We start from the raw sequence: 23,769 nt of genomic DNA on the forward strand, positions 1-23,769 counted from the left end.
GCAGTAGCCTTTTGGGTCGTTGAATATGACAGTGTCAGATGCTTATATTTATAGAAGGAAACAGAAGAAAGTTTATCATTTTATAGAATACTGTATTAATATTTAATATTTACAGAATTGTATGAGTGTCCAAGAAAAACTGAAAATAATCTGCTTAATATCCCGCAGTGTTTTTATATAAACCCTATGGATCTAGATTTTTCCCCATTGCTCTATCTGTAATAAGCATTATGGGATAATATTAATGTCCTCACATTCTTCTTTGATATGCATGTGGATATTTTTAAATTTGGATGTTTTATATCCAAAGCAGTTCCAGACACTACCAGAAAAAAATATCAAGCTTCGGGTAGTGAAGAGAATTAGGAATATATGTTCCTGGGAAAAGGCCCTTAGCTAGAGGACTTAAAATCCAATGGAGACTTTAAAAATAGCCTTTCGTGAGACAAACATGACTTGTTGAAAATCATCTTGCACAGTTTTAAAACCAGGATGAACCCTCTGCCACCCAGGAGTCAAGGACCACTATGTGGTTGAATGCCCAGAGGATGAACTTGCATATTTCAAATGCTTCGTTTTTAGCTTTTGGTGATCTGAGCTGCTGGAGCTGGGTGCAGCTCTTCTTGGATTGATAAACTATGCTCGAAGATGTTGGATTCAAGAAGGAATTTTTTTACCCTGCTATGTTGAAAAATGATTTCTATAGCCAAGGTCTAACATACTCCCTAAAATCAACTTGGAAGAAAGTTTTGAGAAGAACATGTGACTCCTTTTCACATGTGGGTAACTTTGTACAATACGTGCAGCATGCCTGGTCAAGGCAAGCCAGGCCCTGCAAAGGGCACTGGGTGATTCTGCGCGTTACTGATGCCCTCATTTGTGCCTCAGGAAACATGTAACGTGTTTTAGAAAAAAAAAATGAGTTGTGTAGCCCCACACAACTGTTTTCTTGGTATTTCTAAATTCAGTTCTGCAGATAATAAATTCCTTTTTAGGAATCAGTCCATAGTAAACACTTAAGGTGAAAAGAGATAAAGACAAATCAGATACTTTCTTATCCTGTCTTTTTGAAAGAGCAATGAGGAAATATCAGCTTGGAATTCATACTTATTTGATTTGGCAAATGTGAATAACCACTCTTTAAGAGGCTCTGTGAAGTGAAAACATGGGGACAGCAACTAACCCCCCTTAGAGATTATCTAATCAACTCCCCCATTGTACAGATGGGAAAACTACAGTCTAGGGGTATCTAATGGCCTGGTAGGACCCACAGGGCAAAAGGGACAAATGGAGAGCCAGAATAAATACCTTGACATCTCTCACCATCCCATTTCTTGCTGGTCACATCCAGCTGGAAGCTGAAGAGCAAGGGCTCCACAGAGCAGAACAATTAAAGGCAGGGCTTAGCTTTGGGAGGCCGAGAATAAGCAGCACTGTGATTATGTCCAGAATGACCAGATTGTTCATGAATGACAGTGGACTTGTTCCTTAAGAAAATTTCCATATCTAGTAGTTACAACAGCATCCACATGCGTTTTAAATAATGCCCGTATAGGTGTATGATCTATTGTTTAAATAACAACTCTGCTGACAACGCTTGGTGGAGTTCACGGATTTGGGCTTCTCTTACAGCAATGCCACAACCTTCCCGGTATCCATGGTCTTCTGTATGTGTGATTTCTGCACAGTGAAATGAAGAGCACACTTTCGGTCGGCAAATCCCCACTGGCCAGAGGTCTCCATCTATTAGCATTATTTTTTAAAAAATAAAATCAACTCTTGTCTTTTAGGAAAATAGGTTAGTATTGCCAGTATTTTGAGTGAGTATTTCAGTTACAAGCTAGACACTGTATGAGAAATCTCTCTTGTGCCATCCCAGATGCTCTTGGCTGCAACTAAGTCAAGGATCTTGACTCAATCACTAATGCATGAGTCCTGTTGTGGACTGAATTCACGAGCTCCTGCCCTCTTGTCCGTCACTCTTGGGCTTCCCTGCTGGTTCTGAGGGACAAGACACCAAGGACCCTTTGGACACATGTCCATATGCAACTCAGGAGGGTAGAAAGGTGGCACCCTTGGGCTAAATGTCTCACTGATGAGGAGTGGGAGTTAGTGAAATTCTTTTCTCTTCTTCTTTGCTGTCTGGATGGACTTTCCCGAAGTAACTTTCATACTGCTCTAGGAATACGTCTCTTCAGGATCCTAAGGTTGGTCTCACTGGACACCAAGCAGAGGTCAGCTTAGGGATATACCCAGTCCGTTTCCTCTCTCTCCTTCTCTGCCTCACTGTCCATTTCCCTCCCTACTGAATAGAGTCATTGCTGTGCTTCAGGGAATCTAGGCTAAGATAGATAGCATGGCCATTGTTTGTTTGTTTGTTTTTGAGACAGAGTGTTACTCTGTCACCCTGGCTAGAGTGCAGTGGAGTCAGCCTAGCTTGCAGCAGCCTCAAACTCCTGGGCTCAAGGATCCTTCTCCCTCAAGCCTCTCGAGTAGCTGAGACTCCAGGTACCTGGTGTCCTCTGGGTACCTAGCTAATTTTTCTATTTTTTGTAGAGATGAGGTCCCGCTGTTGCTCAGTCTGGTTTTTTGAACTGCTGAGCCCAAGTGTCCTTCTGCCTCAGCCTACCAGAATGCCAGGATTGTAGCCAGGAACCACTACGATGGGCCTAGGGATCTCTTTTGGGGTCCAGTTTTCATGCTTCTGCTAAATGAGTGTGGGGGGTATTAAGTAGGCTAATCAGTAATCTCATTATTATAAGTGCCTGGATTCCTGTTTGACTGAGAAGCAGATAAACAATGATCTGTTTTAAGAACGTGTATCATAGTGTGTAGAGCCCTGAACTGTCTTCCTATCCTTACCTGATGCCTTAAAACCCTTGTTTGGGGCTGATTCCTTTCCTCTATCATAGGAGATGTCTCTAGCATTCCCCTGACAAGGGAGGAGTGTCTAAGATTCACTTTGCTGATTTTCCAGCTGGATGAGCCTTCCATGCCACAGAATCCAGAGTGAGGTGATGTTGCCAGAGTATGGGATAGGAGAGCGTGGGGAGGTGGGGATCCCGTGTCCACATGCACCCATATGCATCAGACCCTGAAGAATGTTTAGCAGGCCTTTCTTTTCCCAGCAGTAGATGGACTAGGGAGGGGGGTCCTGGGAGCTCTTCTTGGGATCCAACTGCCTCCCTCCCATACCCTGTCTTGGTAGTAATACTGATGACCACGGGAGACAGTGCTTAAGTCTATACCCTTAGTCCTGGTGCTGGCACACTGTGTCCTCTGTTCTTGGCTGAGAAGCTTCCAAGCTGGCTCTCCTAGAGATTTTGCAAGCTGCCTAATGTCCTTTAAATATATTTTCCCTTAATCTAGCTATAGGGAGTTCTGTTTACAAGCTGTCATTGTGTGTCATTTAGATTCTCCCCCTCATTTGTCCTATGATCATCTCTTCCGGAGATATCAATGAATGCGTTGCTTTTAAAAACTAGTCTTATTGACAGTGACATCCAACGCTTGGAAAAGTTCTTCGAGGCTAAATGTGTAATAATTAGATTTATTTCAGGTTTTGATTAAAGAAAGGCAAAGATACACCATTCGCTAGTACTTAATTTTTAAAAAAATACTTACATCATGAAATTGTCTGTTTTGGCCATAGCATACACATGAGTTACATTTGTACTTTGCTTATAACCCATAAAATACTTTACTGCATAGAAAGCTGCTGGTTACCAGTAAGTAACTTTGTCATCACGTGCTAAAGGTGGCAAGTAGGTTTGTCTCTACTGCCAACTCCAATCAATTTATTTTTAACATGTGTAATCACGCTATAATTGATCTTTCTTGAAAATCTGGTTTCCTTTCTTTTTCCTTTTTAAAGTTAACTTTTATTTAGGAACACATGCATATAATTTAAAAATCAAATAGTCTTAAAAGGCTTATAATAGAAAACAGCATTCCTTCAAATTCCACCCTGCTCCCCAGAGGCAACTATCTTAAACTTCTTGAAGTGTTCTTCTGGCATTTCTGGACAATATGAATTATCCACTTTGGATATTCCTTCCTGACTTCTTGTAAGGTAACTATGGATTGAACACTCTTACATTAACCATTCCCCGAGACTCACTTCCCTTCCCTTAGCATCCTCACGTAGTTATAACTGAATATCTGTCTATCTATCTATGTATCTATCTATCTATCTATCTATCCACAGTCTCACTCTGTCACCTCGGCTAGAGTGCCATGGCATCAGCCTACCTCACAGCAACCTCAAGCTCCTGGGTTCAGGTAATCCTCCTGCTTTAGCTAGGCCTACAGGTGCCGCCACAACACCTGGCTATTTTTTTTTAAATTATTATTTTTACTAGAGACTGGCTCTCACTCGTGCTCAGGCTGGTCTTGAACTCCTGAGCTCAAGGAATCCTCCTGTCTGGGCCTCTCCCGGTGCTAGGATTACAGGTGGGAGCATCCAGCCATAACTGAGCTTTTAAAGAGATTGTTTACATGTTTACTACAATTCTTTCATATGTTGTCACATTTCTTTCTCAATAATTTAATGTATTTGTATTACTCGGTGCTTTCCCAAGAAACAGGACCAATAGTGTGCATATCCATAGAGATTTATTATGAGGAATCAATTCATGTGATTATGGAGGCTGAGAAGTCTCAAGATTTGCAGTGGGCAAGCTGGAGACCCAGGAGAAATGAGGCTGTTGTTCCAGTCTAAAAGCCACAGTCTCAAGACTCAGGAAGAACAGATGTTTCAGTTTGAGTCTAAAGGTGGGATGAAACCAACATCCCAACTCCAGCAGTGAAGCGGGGGGGAGGGGGGCTTGTATCTTATCAAAGGAGCATCAGCCTTTTATTTTATTCAAGCCTCCAACCAGTGGGGTGATGCCCACCCACATTGAGGAGGGTCATCTGCTTTGTTCAGTCTGCCAATTCAGACGTGGGTCTCATCCAGAAACACTCTTAAAGATGCACACTCAGAATAACGCTGACCCAATAGCCGGGCACCCTGTGACCCAGTCAAGTGGATGCATAAAATTAACAGGTGCAATGTCTTCCTGACATCTATCAATTTTTCCAAGTGCTCAAACATGATAAACTGTCATTCAGACCCTGCTTTTTCCACCTTCCTGCTCCCATCTGGGCCTGCTATGTTTGAGGCTAGGGGAGAAGCTGGCACCTCTGTGTGATGGCCCCTGTCTGCCACATCCTGGATCTTTCTAGGTCCTGGAAGTGCATCCTCCAGTAGCTTCCTAAACGAGGATGCAAGGAAAGAATTTTATTTCCAGCTTTTACATATCTAAAAGATGTGTTTGTTGCACCCCATGTATGACTTGTAATTAAACAAGTTTTAGAAATCAGTGTAGGAAATCATGGGTCTCGTAGAATTCTGAAGGCATTTCACCGTTGCCTTCCAGTCTTCTTTCTGCTGTGAGCAAACCGATGCCGTTCTGATCCTCCTTGTTTTGTGTGTGATGTGAATTTTGCCTCTGGATGCTTTTAGGGTTTTCTTTGAATCTCCAGCATTCCCGTACTTCACAGTGAGATCCCTTGGGAAGGGCTTGCATGCATCTGTTCCATCCTGTGTACACCGTTGGATTGATCGCTTCAAGCTAGAAACTCTAGCTTGTGGCATTTCTTTAAAAATTTCTTTCATAATTCCCTTCTTTGTACTTTCTCTGTTCTTTATTTCTGGAACTTCTTGTTGAATAGCATCTCATATTTTCTTGTCTTTCCTGTTTTCTGTTGTTTTGATTTTTGGTTCTCTTTTCTGGGGAATTTGTTTGACTATCTTCTAGATTCTATTGAAGTCTTTTTCTGATCATGTCCTCTCCAGGCATGCTTGTTTCTGATTATTTCCTTAACATAGCATTCTGCTCTTGATTCAGGCAGGCACTACCTTAACATACTTACCATACTTACTTTCTAAGGATATGATAGGATTTTTGAAGATTTTTTTGTTTTGTTTTGAGACTGAGTCGTCTTCTGTGACCCTCGGTAGAGTGCCGTGGCGTCATCATAGCTCACAGCAACCTCAAACTCTTGGGCTCCAGGGATCCTCTTGCCTCAGCCTCCCAAGTAGCTGGGACTAGAGGCACCCACCATCATGCCTGGCTAGTTTTTCTGTTTTTAGTAGAGATGGAGTCTCAGTCTTGCTTGGGCTGGTCTCAAACTCTAAGCTCAGATGATCCACCCACCTTGGGCTCCCAGAGTGCTAGGATTAAGGTGTGAACCACCACACCCAGCCAGATTTTTGAAGTTCTTTTTATCTTCTCTCTTCTCCCTCAGCACCTCCAAGTGTTTGTTTTATCTCTACCTTTCAAGTCAGGGACGTTCTCCAAAGTTGTCAACCCTTAGTGAGTATTAACAGTTCTGAGTGCAGATGCTGCTGGTGCCCATCGCCCTCTTAGCTTTGCATGGGGCGGTTGGCTGGGCAACTTCCTTGGGGAGAACAGATTTTGAGCTACTCTTTGTGTTGGATCCCCCACACAAACGTTAGTATGCAGGTGTCTTTCCTCTGAGGCTGCTGACTTTCTCCAGAGAAGAATCCTTTGGTCTCCTGTCTGGGGAGGTGGCTGCGTGGCTGGAGCTCTGGGTGCCCCTATGTTCTGCCTGGTGCCTGCTTCTTGAGCCTTCATCTCCTCCTCAATTTCTCCAGAGAATAAACCTCTCACATGCTTGGAGAGGTTGTGAGAATACCCAGTGGTGTGGTGGGGTAGGCCCGGTGCCTGGGTTTCCCATCACAAACCTGATCCTCCTCCCTTGTGGTTCCCGTGCCTTCAAGGGCTGTGCTGCTGGGGTTTCAGCCAGGCCAGATGGCTTTGGTCTGAACAGCATCCTTCATGGTGGGCACAAAGTCTGCATCTTACACTCTGTTACAACTCTTTCATCCATTTTCCTCCCAAGTTTGCTGAAATACTTTATTTGCAGATATCTCCTTTGCTTTTTCTTTGTCCTTGTGGGTTAAAATATTTTTGAATTCCCTAATGGACAATGTCATAGGGTTTTGAGCAGGCGAGGCCGTATAGACAGATTGCCACTCCTGTGTGTTTAACTGGAAGTGGAAAATCTAGGCTTTCTCCCCAGGCCTGGGAGTGGTGCAGGAACGCAGCCCTTGCCTGGGGACTGTGGAGGAGGTACAGAGGCCACCGTGGATCCCGGGGCAGGGGCTCCTGCAGCACACGTGCCGTGCATTGGCCATTCGTGTTTAGATGTTTCTTCTCCGACCTTTTGCTTTTCTTCACATTTTTCCTGCCTTAGTCCTTTCCCCTTCTAACTCCTTCTGTTCTCATTTATCCTCTGCTCCTGCTTAAAATTACATTTTCAACAAGTCTTTAACACCTCTCTGAATGAAAGGCTCTCCCTTCAGCCTTCTTTCTCCCAGCCGCCGCCTGTTCTGCTGTCGGTAGCCGTGAGCTTCTGTTTCTTCTATCTTCTTGACAGTCCCAGGCGACCTTTCACAGAGAAAGCCTGTTCGTCACTGTCCAGCTCAGTTACCAGGAGGAACTGTGAATGACACAAACAGGTTTCCTCAGAGAAGTCAGATTTCTCTTGGATCTCCTAAAGCAAGCAAAACGCAGCCTAGGCGAGCAGAGTTGGCCAGGTCCCTTCTCACCTTCGCCCTCTGCCATGTCCACGCTGTTATCTGATGGCACAGGCTGAGAGCTCAGGATCCATTTAGGTGGGTTCCACTCAGGAGATAGCAGTGTTTACATTTTCCCTTTTAAGAGAGCGTGTTGGCCTCCGTGTTCCCCATCCTGACACGGGCTGCACGTCTCTCTGTAAGAGGCGAAGCTGCCGTGACCATCTCAGTAACTCACTCTTTTGCCCCGCGCTGTCTGTATTCACTTCGGGGCACCGTGATTAGTCTGTATGTAAACGCCTGGCCCAGAACGTATGGCCTGAGTTTATCCAAGGCCCAAACAATTACCAAACATTCCTCTTAGCTAGAAGACAGATTTCTTTCCCTTGGCAAAGATTTTCTACCGAGATATGTTACAGAATGTTTTACATTCCCTGGGTCTTATAATAACACCACGCCCAATCCAGTATTTGATGCATCGGTGGCCACTCGGAAGATGGTTATTTTTTAAATATATATTGTTCTCAGTCTGGGGCTCTCCTAGCTGGAAAAAAAAAATACAATCTCGTTTCCACCTTTCCAAAGTTTTATGACACCTGGGAACTTGAATTAAGCTGGGACTGGGGCCAGGATCAGAGTGGGTTAGTGGCGCCTGTGTAAGGGAATGTGAGTGCCCAATAGTCTGGAAAGGATGTACTAGTTGTGACTTTAAGATAAACAGATGGGGCTGGACAGCTGTGGTTTCAGATTAGGCAGGAAGGAAATCATCTCTTACCTGGATTTCTCAGAGTCTTCCTTATTGGCCCCTCAGTGATCTGGGAAGGGTAATGTTGTTAGCCCTGTTTACAGATGGATGAACAAGATGAGACTCTGGGATGTGAAGTGACTGTCCCACGAACACCATGAACTCTCAGGCCTCCTGACTCCAAGCCTGTAGGTCCTTTCCCTGCCCTCCAGCTGTTTCCGGCGCCGCCTTCCTGATCACTGAAGCAAAACAAGCCAGTTTCCTGCTGTCTAAGGGGAAAGGGGTTCAGTGGGGACTGACTCACTGAGGTTGATGGTCCCCTTTGCTTCATTTCATCAGGTCATCCCCCAGCACCTCGTTTCCTTTTCAGAGGCATCTGGCTCTGTATAAACTTTCTTTGTGACTCTGAGTGAATCATTTTCCTCTCTGGGTTTCAGTTTCCTCGTTGTAAGATAAATATGTTGGAATTCAGTGCTTCCTCAATCTGAAGGTACATCAGAATCACCCCAGGAGCTTTTTTTTTTCTATTGAAGCATATTATACATATCATAAAATTCACTGTTTTCAAGTACACACATCAATAAATTTTAGCACATTTACCAAATTGTGCAACTATCATCATAAATCAGTTTTAGAACATCTTTATCATGCCAGTAATACACCTCATGGACTGTTGATCCCCGTTCCCACTCCCTGCTATAGACAACAAGTAACCTGTTGTCTTTCTGTCTCTACAGATTTACCTCTTCTGGACATTTCACGTAAAGAGAATCATGCTCTGTGTGGTCTCTTGCATATGATTTCTTTTACTTAATATAATGTCCTGAGATTCATTGATGCTGTAGTCTGGATCAGCAGTTTGTTTTCTTTTATTGCTCCATTGTATGGATACACCACACTTTGGTCTATCCATTCATCAGCTGATGGACATCCAGTCCAGTTCATAGCCTTAGCAGACGGGGAATAATGCTGCTAAGAACATTCGTGGACAAGTTTCATGAGGATCTAGGCTTTCATTTCTCTTAGGTATATTCCTAGAAGTGGAATTGCTAGGTCATATGGTAACTTCTGTGTTTAACTTTTTAACAGCCAAACTGTAGCCCAAAGTGGCCGTGTTAGTCTGTGTTCCCACTACGTAAAATTCTCATTCCTGGGCCCTAACCCCAGAGGTCAGGATTGGGCTGAGGAATCTGCATTTCACAATCTCCCAGGGTGATTCAGATCTGGGTACATCTGGTTAGTGGATTTGTGTTTGGACTCACTAAGATAAGACCAAGTCACCCCTGAAGCTGCTCTCAGGCCAGTTACGTCTACTGGTTTTTGCCTAAAGGGCAAGAGGCACATTTCCAAGTCTTTTGTCTTTGGATTAGAGACCCAGTTCCACTGAGCAGGGCTGAGGGAGTTGGCCAAGCAGCATGCAGAGATCTGTGCAGCACCTGTGAGGCATTAGCCTCCACACAGCCTGAGGCGTTGTGTCCCTGGCTTCATCGACATGAACTCTTATCACAGGCTTTTATGTGTTATGTTGTAAAAGTGCCAGAAATTCAAGGGTCCGGTTTTCTGTCCATCTGAAAGCATCCCCTGCCCTGAGGCTGTAATTTTGGCTGTGGTTAATTTTGGTAGCTTATTGAGAAGCTTCGTCCCAATCCTGCCATTTATTAGCTGTGACCAGATTCTTAACAGCTCTGGACCTCCATTTCCTCACCTGCAGAATGAGATTAGTAATCCCGACATCACGGAGTGTTTTGAGAGGATGAAAGGAGATAACGTGAAATGTTGCTGGAATGGGCCTCTGCGGTCTTTTCTTCCTCTTGGCTACTTCTTTCCCCTCGCCTACTTCCATGATCATATCTCTTGTCACGGGTTTTTTTTTTTTTTGCCCATTCGTGTATTTTCTATCATTCTCAATGAGGTGAATCTCACCTAACATGAAAGTAATCAGTGTCCTCCACATCCCTGTTATTTCCCCTTTCCTTTTCTATTTTTAAGGCTGTAGCCATCCTAGGGGGTGTGGAGTGATATATCATTGTGGTTTTCATTTGTGCTGCTCAGATGACTCATGCGATTGAGCTTCCTTTCATGTGCGTGCTAGCCAGTTGTATATTTTATTTGTCCAAATCTTTTGCCTTTTTTTTTTTTTTTTTTTAAAGAGATGGGGGCTTGCTATTTTGCTCAGGCTGGATTTGAACTCCTGGGCTTGATCTAGTAGTTGAGACTACAGGTGTGCATAACCACACCTGGCTCCTTTGCCCATTTTTAAATTGGGTTATTTGTCTTTTTTGGGTGAGTTGGAAGAGTTCTTTATATGTTCTGGGTACGAAACCCTTATCAGATAGATGATTTATAAACATCTTCTCCTTCCCTTCTGTCATTTCTCTGTTCATGTTCTTTCTTGCACAAAACTTTACATTTTGAGGAAGTTCAGCTTATCTATTTTTTTCTTTTATTTGTTGCACGTTCTTTTGGTGTCATATTGAAGTATTCATTGCCAAGTCTAAGGACATAAAGATTTACTCCTGTATTTTTTTCTTCTTTTTTAATTTTTTATTGAGACGGAGTCTCACTTTGTTGCCTTGGTAGAGTGCTGTGACATCACAGCTCACAGCAACCTCAAACTTTTGGGCTTAAGCGATTCTCTTGCCTCAGCCTCCCAAGCAGCTGGGGCTACAGGTGCCTGCCACAATGCCCAGCCATTTTTAGAGACGAAGTCTCATTCTGGCTCAGGCTGGTTTCCAACCCATGAGCTCAGGCAATCCACCCGCCTTGGCTAAGATCCCTGGGTTTTCTTCTAAGAGTTTTACAGTTTTAACACTTAAATTTAGGTCTTTGATCCATTTTGATGTAACTTTTGTGTAAATGTTGTGAGGTAAGAGTCCAGCTTAATTGTTTGCATGGATCTATTCTGTTGTCCCAGCACCTACTATTTTTGCCTAGTTCTGGGGTCTCAGTTCTATTCCATTGATCTATATGTCTGCTCTTATGATAATACCACACTGTCTTCATTACTCAGTTTCTGTAGCAAGTTTCAAATCGGGAAGTGTGAGTCTTCTGACTTTATTCTTCTATTTTAACACTCTTTTTCACTATTACTCAGCCATCCGACTGTACCCACTGAATAGCACATCAGTAAGTTTGCTGCTAGACAGAAGTGTCAGCTGTGCATACTGTAAAATCCACTGACTTGCTTTATTTTCTCACTAGATAAGGCTTTATTTCTTCACTTCTAGGCCCACATAGATACTCCTTCCTTCAGTATGAATGACCCCACCTCTCTCAAATATGGAGTTTTATGGCTAATTTCTTTTTTAAGCCCCTGGGCCAATGCTGACTTTTTATAAGTCATTCAATATGAAATGTCCAATTTCAAATTGAAAGATTAGTTGATTATATTGCAAACAAAAAAAAAAACAGTCCAATTAATCAAGCTAAGCGCCTGAACTGTCAACACAATTTTTGCCATCTTAATGGTAGCTTGTTCGTGCCAGTAGTAAAGAAGCCTGGAGAGCATGTGGCATTGAAATTGTGAAAGGCATTTTCCATGGCTTGTTGAGAATTGAATACTTTTCCTTGTGAGAAGTGGTCCACAGCCTGCAAGAAGTGGTAGCAATTGGTGCAAGATCTGGTGAGCTTCCAAGTCCAGCTTCTGTATTTTGAGCAGCGTTGTTGGTGGGGAATGTGGCTGAGCGTTGTCCTGCAAAAGGATTGGCCTATCTCTGTTGACCAGTCTCAGCTGCTTAATCACAAGCATCCTCATCATCTCATCCAACTGGTTGCAGTAGACCTGTGCTGTAATGGACAGGCTGGCCGGGTTCCCTGAAGCTGTAGTGGATAATGCCAGCGCTGGACCACCAAACACCGTTAGGGTTTTTTGATGAATATTCGCTGTGTTTTGGCACTTCATCTCTGTTCAACCATTGTGCCGAATGCTTGCAGTTGTCAAAAAGAATTCATTTGTTTTTTTAATCACATATGTGTGGTGACAGCAAAGAGAGGCAAGCCTTGAGATGATGTCTCTTCTGACACTCCTTTAATTCATGCACTTCTTTACCTTGCTGATTTGTTTCAGATGGTCCAATATTGTTGGCATGGTAACGTCAAGCCTGGCTGCTAATCCACACGTAGGTTGAGACGGATTTGCTTCCTCTGCAGCTTTCAGCTCATCATTATCCATCTTTGTCTCAGGTTGCCCATGTGGCTCATTTTCAAGAATAAAATCACCAGAACGGAACTCCTCAAATCATCAGTGCACTGTGCATTTCATAAACCACATCCTTCCCAAACATTTTGTTGATATTTTGAGCTGTCAGTGCTACATAGGTTCACAACATAACTTATATTTGAAAATAACGCAAATCTTTGACTTATCCTGCTTTTACAAAAATTGCTCTAAAAAAATTGTATATGTAAGGAGGCACTTACAATCAAGATGGTACAAGGTCAAGGTCAGCCCCTGAGAGTGAGCGCCTCCGTAAATTGTACATCCTAGTCTTTCTCCTCTTTTGCTGTACTCTGAGCCCTGCAGAATACTATGCAGGCTATAGCCCTGTGTCTATAAATAGTAATATTTAAATAAATATGTGTAATTGTGAAATCGATGCAAGCTTTTTCACAGGATATGTATGTATGTATGAATATACATATGTATAGCTATGTGTTAGTTATATAATATATAGTTATATAATATTTATTAGTTATATATATGCACATTAATTAAAGGAAAAATGAAAAATATTAAAAAATTAAAAATTGGAAGATAACCACACCAAAGAATAGTCCATTTGAAAGAATGAAGATGTACTTCATAATTTAAAAAAACTCCAAGAAGCATTGAAGTAAAATGTTAGAAAGTTCAACTGTCAGACTTAGTACTTGAGGAAATTCTCTCTGGCTGGAGAAGCAGAGCCTTTGTCGTTTAGTGCCTGGTATACTCTCAGCTTTAGGCCTTAGCTCTCCCCTCCCTGCCTGGTCAGAGGCTCTTGGCTCCGGGGCCCCTCAGAGGAGCTGAGGCCCAGCTTGGCTTCTTTCTTTACCTCTTTTGCCTGCCTTGATGTTGGAATTCTTCCTGCAGACTGAGAACCTCAGAATCAAATCCTTGTGGACTTCTCGGGTGTATTATAATTGGGACTGTCATTTTGACTGCCGCTGCCCTGCACCCTCCTGTTTCATCACTGTGAAGGTTGATTGTCCCATCAGCTCTCCACAGAGTGATGAGGTAACGTGCTCCAGTGAGGAAGAGCTGAAACCCAGCCAGAACCCTCATCTCCTGGCATCAAGAGTAACGCTGCCTCCTTCCTAGATTGCTGTGGTTTCTGTCTGACTCTTGAGAAGAGCATGGATGTAGAATTCAGACAAATGTGTATTTGATTCCAACTCAGGCCCCTGCTAACAATCTGACCTTGGACTTATCTCTTGAGCTCTGTGAGCCTCAGATGCTTCATCCATGAAGTGGGGACAGCAATGCTAACTTCACTGGATTCATACCCAGACCAAATAAAATAAAGTATGAAAGCCGCGTAGCGTGGTATCCGACACAGGTGCCGGAGATCTTTATAAGCCTCCAGTCTCCTTTACTGCGATGTATCCCATGGTGTGGAATTTACAGATGTCCCCAGTTGTTGTGTTCCTTCTCAGATGTTCCAGCCCTCACCCCTGGGCCATCATCTCTCAAATAACTTAAGATTGAATAGAATAGCTACAACTCAATTATATGTTATGTTAGGAAGTCAGAAAACCCAGGCTTGTTTGCTAGTTGCGGGACCTCAGACATGTCAGGAAGCAGCCTCAGTCTTTTTTTTTTTCATAAGAAAAATAGAGATAAGAACTTTCCAACCATCTGGAGAAGCAGGCCCAGGTAGACACCACCACCACCTACCACCACCATCGCCCCTCGCTTCCTAGCTCCTCTGCTTCTTGATACTTGCTTGGCCGTCATCTCCACCCTCCCTCCCTCTGCACCTGCCTGGTGCCCTCAGGCTCTGCTCTGGCCTTTTGTGAGTCTTTGATCTGAGTCCCACTTCAGGCTGCAGAGCTGGGCAGCAGGAACAATAAACACAGAGGAGAATGATAATTAAAGGAGGAGGGATGGGGTAGGGTGACTGTTTACGGAACTGTTCTCAAAGTTTTACTACATTTTAAAGTTTTAAAATGATAGGTAATTTTGTAGTTTTATTTTTAAATTCTTGGTCTCTCGGTAAGGGCCAGCTAGGATAATGGATGCTTCAGTGTTCCTCAACTGTTTATTCCATGCTATTTAGAGAAGTTGTGCTGAGTGAAGGGGGAGGAGAGAAGACCACAGCAGGCAGCACCTTCTTTTGTTCCGGGCATTTCACCTCTGGCCAAACTTGCATGCTGCATTGAGAAAAATAAAAATGACAGGCTGTGTGACAGCAGGGATGAATCTGAGGGCACTGTGCTAACTGGAATCAACCAGGCACAGAATGACACACTCTGCACCATCTCACTTATATGTGGAATCTAAAAAAGTTGAATTCATAGAAGCCAAGGGATGGTGGGGACAGTGGGGAGATGTCAGTCAGAGGGTACAAAGTTTCTGCCAGATAGAAAGAGTCAGTTCTAACAACCTATGGCACACCATGGCGACTGTGGTTAATAATAACGTGTTGTGGATTTCAGAATTGCTGAAAGAGTAGACTTTACGTGTTCTCACCAAAAAGAAATGATGGGTTTGTCAGGTGATGGATGTGTTAATTAGCCTGATTGAATTATTTCACAATGTAGTACAAATTGTACCCCATAAATATGTACAATTATGATTTGTCAATTAAAATAAAATAAAATTGTCTTAAAAGACAGCAGTTTAACAATCCCCCCCAAACCAAAAATCAGGTTCTAATCACCTGAGATAGCATTTTGGTGACTTCCTACCGTTACTGACCTGTACCCTGATGGTTGTCATGGCTACCACAAGCCCTACCCCCCATCAGAGGCCTCCCAACCATTTACAGAGCCCTTCTTGAAGGGAATTCTGGCAAATAGTATTTTCTCTCTCTAGTTAGATTTTCCTAACTTTCAGGGCTTTCAGAGCTCCATAGGGACAGAGAGGGACATGAGATAGTTTGGTTACTGCTGGTTATTAGGGATTGGCTTGGTTGATGTTTCTGGACCAAAGGCTATATTCGTAGATGTTTCTTATCACTTTTCTCACTAAATCCATCAGCACATCTTCTAGGCAGAGTCCAGCTTTTTAACACCTAACATTTACCCATCTCCCAAGTTATCCCTGAAGATCGTACAGTATATGAGTAGAAACTGCCAGCAAAAGCCTAGCGGGTATAATGTGTTCTTTTTGCGATTGCTTTGTCTGCTTTAAAGGCTTTGTGTAGTGCATGGCAGGAGAACAGTATACAAGGACTCAATTTAAGTTCCAAATTTAAAAGTTACAAGCCAGGTAATAAAATAAATGGATTATGCTGGCAAGTTCAAATAGAGCATCAAAGTGCCTTCGATAAACATCTTCCTGAGGAACTGACCCCAGCTTCTGAAATTACAGCTGAGGGAATCTTTTCTTGCTCCGAGATTGTACCATTGTTTGAAAGCATAACTGTTTAACTGGATAAATCCCTTTTAGGACAGAAGAATTTGCTAAAGTAGGAGGTAAGGTCTGGACAGAGCCTGCTTTATTTCAAATATTCTGGGCCTTTGCTTCAGGACAAGGGAAGCTTCTCTGCCCTAAGAGAATTTTTTCCCAATTACCTAAAAAGTTTTTATCTTGCATTAAAAAGTTGAGTGGGTTGGTTGTTGTTGGATTTGTTTTTAAACAGAAACAGGGACCAATGGCAAGAGAAAAAAAAATCATCTCTAATTCCATCTCTCAGAAATAATTGTCATTAACATTTGGTTGTACACATTTTTTTTAACAAAAGTTTGGATCATACTGTATTTAATGTTGCTTAATCTGTCTTTCTGCATTAAACAATATATCATAAATAGCTTTTAGGCCAACATGAAGAGACGTAGGTCATGATTTTTAGTGGCTCCAGGTATCCCGTTTAAGGGATGTATCCTAATGTACTTGATCAGTCACCTCCTCAGGGCCACCTGGGTTGTTTGTGGGATGTTGCTACTTAAAACAATGCTTTAGTGAACGTCTTTGAACATACAGCTTTGTGTATTGGGGATAATCATTCTTCTCCATCTTTGCTGTTCTGATGGGTAAAAAATGACATCTTTTAAATTCTTTTTGTTCATTTTTTCATGTTTTCTGGCTATCTATATCCCTCTTTTTAATGAGTTGTTTGCTTTTTGGTAATTATAACTTGTATTTTAGATTTCTGTATACCTTATATTTACCCTCACTTATTGGGGAGAGAGAAACAAAAAGTCTTGTTCTCTTAGACTCTTTTAGTTGGCTCTGAATTCTTGACCAGAGGTTCCAAAACATGATAGTACATTGGAATCATTTCTTGCAGAGCTTTAAAAGCTACTGGAGCCTGGCTGCCAGTCCCAGATGTTGGGTTAATTGGACTGGGACGGGGCCCCTGCTCACCATGGTGGGCCAGTCAGCATCCATGCTGCCATAGGTGTATGTTTTCTTCTTCTCTGTCCCATTGAGATTTTTTCATGATTTTACTTAAGAGTTTCTGTACATCTCTCATTCTGCCTTTTATCCATTTCACATTCCGTCATAAGCAGTCCTCTAAATTGCTTCTTTCTTTAGTAACTCTTCTTTTAGGCAGACACAACGCTATTTTGAGTGTATTGATAATAACTTATGTAAAATGTATACCATCAATGAACGTTTCAGTTGATTTTGCAAAGGAAGCAGCCAAGTGTAGTCTTTGCAAACCCTGGCTCTAGTTTCAGCTGTCTGGATTTAACTCACTACCTCTATGACTGCATGACCTTGAGCAAGTTGCTTCAGGTCTCTAGACCTCATTTTCCCCATCTGTAAAATGGGGATGATAAAATAGTATCTACTTCATAGGGTAGACGATTAAATGAGTAAATATATGTAAATAATTTAATAACAGTGTCAGTTAGCAAGTCATCAATAAGTGTTATAGAACATCCCTGAGAGCAGCTCTTTCAGCACCCTGTATTATAAGGTAGATTTTAAAACTGTCCATTATATTCTACTGACATGCTTTCATTATAACTCCTTTGTATTAATATTTTGGAAGGCCTAGTTGCCCTTTATTACCCTGCCTTTTCCAGGATTTTCCTTGCTATTCTGGGATATCCTTTCTTAAAGCAATTATTTTGAAGAATAATATAGTATCTTTTTAGAATGATTTTCTCTGGGTTACCTCCTCCAGTAACCTGAGATTCACATTATAGTGCAGTTTCTTTTTTAAAAATTTCATATTAATATGAGAGTATAAATGATTAGATTGCAGTGTTTGTGTTTATTAGGTGAGTTCCCTTTGTGGCTGTGCCCCTCCCCTAGAAGGTGTGCCCTAGATCCTTACATCACGCTCATTAGATGAGAGCACTGGGCCCCTTCTCTCCTCTCCTTCCCTCCTCCCTCCTTTCTCCCCTCCTCCCTCCAGCTTGAATTAAATTGAGTTTTTCTCTTGTGTGGGCATGTATTCGTTTGTCTACTGGCTTTATGTTAGTATTAAATACATTGGATACTTGTTTTTCCATTCTTGTGATACTAAAGAGAATGTTCTCTAATTCTATCCAGGTTAATACAAAGGATGTAAAGTCTCTATGTTTTAATGGCTAAATAGTATTTCATGGTACATATACCAGTTTGTTAATCTATTCATGGGTAGATGGGCACTGGGCTGATTCCATATCTTGGTGATTATAAGTTGATCTGTGTTAAACAATCTGGTGCAAATGTCCTTATGATAAAACAATTCTTTTTCTTCCAGTTAGATACCTAGTAATGGGATTATGAGATCAAATGGAAGATCTATTTTGAGTTCTTTGAGGATTCTCCATACTTCTTTCCAAAGAGACTATTAGTTTGCAGCAGTCTCACCAACAGTGTGAAAGTATTCTCTTCTCTCCACATCTGCACCAGCACCTGCAGCTTTGGGACTTTGTGATGTGGGCTATTCTCACATCACAAATGGTGTTAGGTCATATCTCAGGATGGTTTTGATTTGCATTTCTCTGATGATTAGGGATGATGTGTACTTTTTAATGTGTTTGTTAGCCATTCGTCTGTCTTCCTCAGAGAAGGATCTGTTCATGTTTCTTGCCCAGTGGATCTAATTTTGTTGATTAATTTGAGTTCTCTGTGGATTTAAGTTATCAACCCTTGAACAATGCCAAGTTTCTAAAATTGAGTGTGTGCTTCAACTTAGATGAACTGTATTCTGCCTGGTAGGTAAATATCCTCTCTTCTGGCCAATGGAGCTTGTGGGGAAGAGAGGAAACGCCTCCTGGTCTTTGCAGCATATGACATTGGGAAGATGGGGCTGCTCTTGGTCCCATCTGCGTGAGGGATTCTAGGGTCTTAACTCCACTGCCTGCAGCCCACACTGGTCCACCATGGCAACTTCAGGCTGTTCTGTTTTCTTGGTAAGAATTGGAGGGTCTGTCTGTGGGAGCAAGGTTAGAGTTTATTTATTTGGGGACATATTCCAGAGACTGAGTTTTAAAGTAGGATGTTCAAACCCCCAAATTCTTTCCTGCTGTAAGAGATGAGTTGCCAAGTGTCACTGTGAGTTTCCTTTCCCTGGCAGGGTTTTCCATCTTTATTCAGTGGAATTCCACGGGCCTGAGGAGAGACAGAGATCTCAGCCCAGGTTGGAGGGAATACCCGAAATGGTGGGGTAGGGGGTAGGCAGAGCAAGACTGGGACCCAGATAGAGAAGCCAACATCTGATGAGCCCAACAGGGGAGTCCAGTAGGTCACCAGGACCAAGAGCCAGCAGCAGGCATTGGAGTGGGCACATCCAGCCGCCACATCCCATAGGGAGGCTCTGGTCGCTGCTTAGAGCAAGCTCCCTCTCTAGTTTGGTGCTCGAGATGGGACCACATCACCTACAAAAGAACTTACTCACGTCCACGATCCAATTGGGATGGTTTGGTGGGAAGGGGTGTGCTCAGGGGAGTGAGGGGAAGCAAAAGGGAATGCAGATGTTGGTCTGCTCTCTCCACATGTCCTCCTGCCCATGCTTAGCCTGGTAGGTGCATCCCTTCTTTGGGCCAGTGGGAATCTGCTTGGCTGGTGGGGCAGTGGAACATAAGGATCTCCCTGCAGCTAAGTGAGGCCATCAGCTGGAAAGCTGAATGGCACCCACCTTCCCCAACACCATGGCATCTCCAGGGGCTGTACCTGCGGCTCCTCACTCAGCCCTACCTCCTCCTACCACTCTGCATCGTGCAAAGGGCCCAGGTGGGCCTTGCAGCCATCCCCACACTTCTCTATGAGTTCTTAGTTTAGTCCCAAGGATGGCCGCATGCAGCTTTGGGCCTGCCAGCCCCTGGCGTGAGGTCTGCATTTGTGAGTTATGTATCTTATGTAACTTGCCATTCTGAGGCCTAAGCTCTCTCACGTTGGAGGAGATTTTGGGAGAAACACTAGAAACCGTGTGTTTATCAAAAGCTCCCCAAATGATTCCGGCAGTTGGCACCGGACTCTGCCTAGATGCTCAGGTGTCACTAGCCTGGGGTACCATGTGTTTCCTTGCTTAGGTGAGGACAACGCTGAACCTTCAGGCAGCGCCCACATAGACCCAGAGAGCTGTATGGACAGAAAGAAGGCAATAGGCATGGGCTCAGTTTTTACAGATCTCTGGCAGACATTGTGTCTGCTTTGGCTAAAGGTAGCAGTGAGGCAGCTGATAAACGGCCTCTCCAGTTGCAAAGAGTAATGTGCTATGTGCAGAGCTCAGACAAGCCAGTTCTATGGAGAAAGCAAGAAATTTAAGATGAGATTTCTGTTTGCTTGTTTTGTTTTTAGAGGAAGATTCAAGGCTGTGGGCCTGATAGTTTTTGGGTCTTGAATGTGTTACCTCTTCCAGAACCTTCATTGCATATTTTCTCATTCTACTGATGATGCTCCTTCATGGAAGTCTTATATTTAGTGCTATCCATCTAGGGGACACCTCCTCAAAAGTGGGTCATATGCTGGTGTCTTGGGTCCTCAGGGAGGATATTTGACTAGTGCTCTAGGTCAGTCACGGCCTGTTGTTGTAACTCTGTCATGGTTACCATGAGGATGTTTCCCTGGATAACAACCCCAGGGGAATGTAGGTCCTTTAACACTGTCTGAGTCTTGTGCCTCCAGACCTCTTCAAGGAGTTCCTCATACTAGGAACGTTGAGCTGCTCCATTTGGGTTCCCAAGGAAGCCCTATGCCTAGACCAAATCAGAACTCTTGTGTCGATTTTCCCTGGTCCACCCTAGCTGTGCCCTTCAGGATCAGAGAGTGAGAGCCAACAAGGTTATGTCTCTAAGTAAGAATACTAAGAGCTACAACACAGAGCTGGCTGGAGCTGGAGCTTTCTATGTGTTGGATGCCTCCTGGGGTGGCCATCTCATCCCAGAAATGAGCAGGAGGTAAACTTGCTCTGGGAGGCAAACTAGAGGGGTTATATCATGCAAAGGCCAGCACCCCACCCCTCTTTGTGGAACAAACTCTGTCCCCTCTGGGTGTGACCGACTAGGCCTTTGGTCCAGACTTTACCCATCACCAGGTGAGAAGGGAAGGGGAAAGAGGGAGCCTGTGAGAGTACCTTTCAGAGCTGGAGAGTACTGTGACAAATGCCACTCTAGACCTTAAACTCTCCAGGACGGAGTTTAAGATGTTACTTATTGTGAAGTTTGCCATAGAAAGGATAGCATTTCTGTTCCAGTATATTCCATTTCCGATGTAGTCAGAATAGCTGGGATTATCCTGCGTGTTTAAAAATTGTTTGGCGGTAAACATTTTAGTGTTATGTCACTAAAATTTTAGCCCAAATTATTTTTCTTCCCTCCATCTGAAGATTTGGTCAGTATTTCCCTTTGGGAAAACATGAGAACATTACCTAAGAATCTTGAAATAATTTTCTGAGAATTCAGGTGCTATTGATTTTTTAATATGCCTGAAGGAGTTTTCATTGTTCTTCATCCTTGTCTATGGTAAAATGTCTTCCATGGAAGAGATCCCTTCTCAAAGAAGTAACCAAAGGCATATTTGCCCCATCTCAGATAATTAATCTCCCCAATAGCCTTGCAGATTTATGCAAAAAGATTGGTAAAATATAAAAGCTCATTAATCATACTGGCATCATGAGCTCATGTTGTTATGAAATAAATATGCTTTCTAAATGGATCCAGATGCTATCAAATACATGTTTCCAATAAGGACTATTTTCTCTCCATGTCTGGGCGATAAACACACGAGGCTTGTTTGTAACACCTCTTTTCCTTGAATTGCTTGTGGTCCGACACATTCTTTTAACCTCTTTCCCCAACGGCTCTGCTGCTGGTGAAAGGTGGGCATGCATTTTCCGGTAAGGATCTGGGAAACCCCAGGGAGGCAGGAGATGTTTCCCATGGTCCAGATCTAATGGGTGATAGGAAAATGGAAACCACTTGGCAATTGTATACCGACCTAAAACAGGACGTTTTTCTCTATTAATCTTCTTGCCCAACACATCAAAGTACAAATTCCAACCCAAGACATTACCAGTCCCCAGACATAGTTGAGTCTTAGAGGACCCCCCGCAATCTGCCGTGTAAGTATGGAATGATAAAAATATTCAATTACTGTCAAACATGAGGTTGTTGATGTGGGTGATCTGTCTCTCAAGACCACCCGCAGGAGTTGGCTGCAGGGCTGGAAAGTAGGTAGGCACTATTAAAGAAGGAGGATGGAGTTCATAGTGAGTTGGCAGCAATGGTTAACATGGGATTGGTGCCAGACACATACAGGTTCCAGTCCTGACTCTGTCACTTAATAGTTGTGACCTTCAGAAGCTTTTATTGTGACTGAGCATGGTGGCGCATGCTATAATCCCAGCACTGTGGGAGGCCGAGGTGGGTGGCTTGCTTGAGCTCAGGAGTTCAAAACCAGCTGGAGCAAGAGCAAGACCCCATCTCTACTAAAAATAGAAAAACTAGCTAGGCACTGTGGCAGGTGCCTATAGTCCCAGCTACTTGGGAGACTCAGGTAAGAGGATCGCGTGAGCCCAAGAGTTTGAGGTTGCTGTCAACTCAGTTATTAACAAACTGAACTGAACTTCTTTGAGTTCATTTTATTTGTTAACTCTGAGTTTCTGGGAAGATTAATGAGGTTGTTATTGTAAACTGCTTGGTATTGAGGATGCATTTAAGTTGGGGTAGCTCTTACCATACTTCCTAGCAGGTTATCATAGATAGGGAGGTGAAGTTGTCCAAGAGAAGTCGATGAGGACAGGGAAAGCTACTTACTATAATAGTGGAGTGATGTTCATATGTGCCACTGACCAGGGGACCTGTGCTGTGGGACGCTTCCCTCTCTGCCCATTCAAAATTTGTCCCTCTTGTGCTCACTTCGGCAGCACATATACTAAAATTGGAACGATACAGAGAAGATTAGCATGGCCCCTGCGCAAGGATGACACACAAATTCATGAAGTGTTCTATATTTTTTGAAAAAAAAGTTTTGTCCTTCTCGAGTTTTCTCTTACTGTTATCCTCATCCTTCCATGGTCTTTGGGTCCTGCAGTTGACTAGTTATTACCACTACTGCATGTAGCTTCCTGGAGCTTACATCTTCTAGTTCACATTGGAGGAAGCAAGAAAATACTTACATTTCCACTCAAGCAGATGTATGAGAGCTTGAAGGCATTATTAAGATGAGAGGGGAAGGGAATTACATATGTATTAATGCCTCCCTTAGGGCCAACCTCTTGCTAAGCTATTCCCATGTCTTATCTCATTTTTATCCTCTTACTAACCCTGAGAAGTGTGATCACCACATCTGGGACATGAAGGTCATGGTGAGGTTTAACTTTCTTAAAAGCCTGTGTTCATTCATCTTCCTGCTTCTTGGGTATCTTTACTAAACTATTAAGGTAAACAAAGCAGTGAAAATGCAAAAAGCATTCACAAGGGAAAGAATTTATGTTTTGTAGAGTCTGAGTTTCTGTTCCACTAGATCAGCAATTTTCTCAACCTTAGTCTATCAATAGAGAGAGGAGCAGGTCTCTTAAATCCTGCTTGAAGGGAATTCTGTGGCCAAGTGAAGTTGGGAGTGCTGTGTGTAATATTCCAATCTTGATCATTCTTAGTGCAGATTAGCATTTTAGAGGCTCTGAGAAATCCTACAATTAGAAACAAAACAAAACCTATATAACATTGCTTAAACCAGGGTTTCTCAAACAAACTGTAGATCTCCGTGTGGTCTGTGAACTCCATGTTAATATCCTGTTGTCCTTCTTTAAAGAACATTCTTTAAAAACACCAGCCTATAAAGAACAAGCATAAATTTCTCAAATTTCGAAGTTGGCATCAAGTACAAGTCTGGAAGGGTAGTCAGGGACCACCCTAG

The 23,769-nt window shown here is 42.9% G+C and overlaps 1 protein-coding gene and 1 non-coding gene across 2 annotated transcripts in view; both read left to right on the top strand.

Moving 5' to 3' along the window:
- The window catches only part of THSD4 (thrombospondin type 1 domain containing 4), a 590,530-nt gene that overhangs the window by 134,961 nt on the left and 431,800 nt on the right, over nucleotides 1-23,769 (top strand). The window lies entirely within an intron of this gene.
- On the top strand, nucleotides 22,762-22,868 carry LOC111723469. Its single transcript, XR_002771996.1, has one exon. It is a non-coding gene; the product is annotated as a U6 spliceosomal RNA (small nuclear RNA).

The sequence above is a fragment of the Otolemur garnettii genome, unplaced genomic scaffold (assembly GCF_000181295.1).
Source record: "Otolemur garnettii isolate 467f Iridium unplaced genomic scaffold, OtoGar3 scaffold00011, whole genome shotgun sequence".
NCBI lineage: Eukaryota > Metazoa > Chordata > Mammalia > Primates > Galagidae > Otolemur > Otolemur garnettii.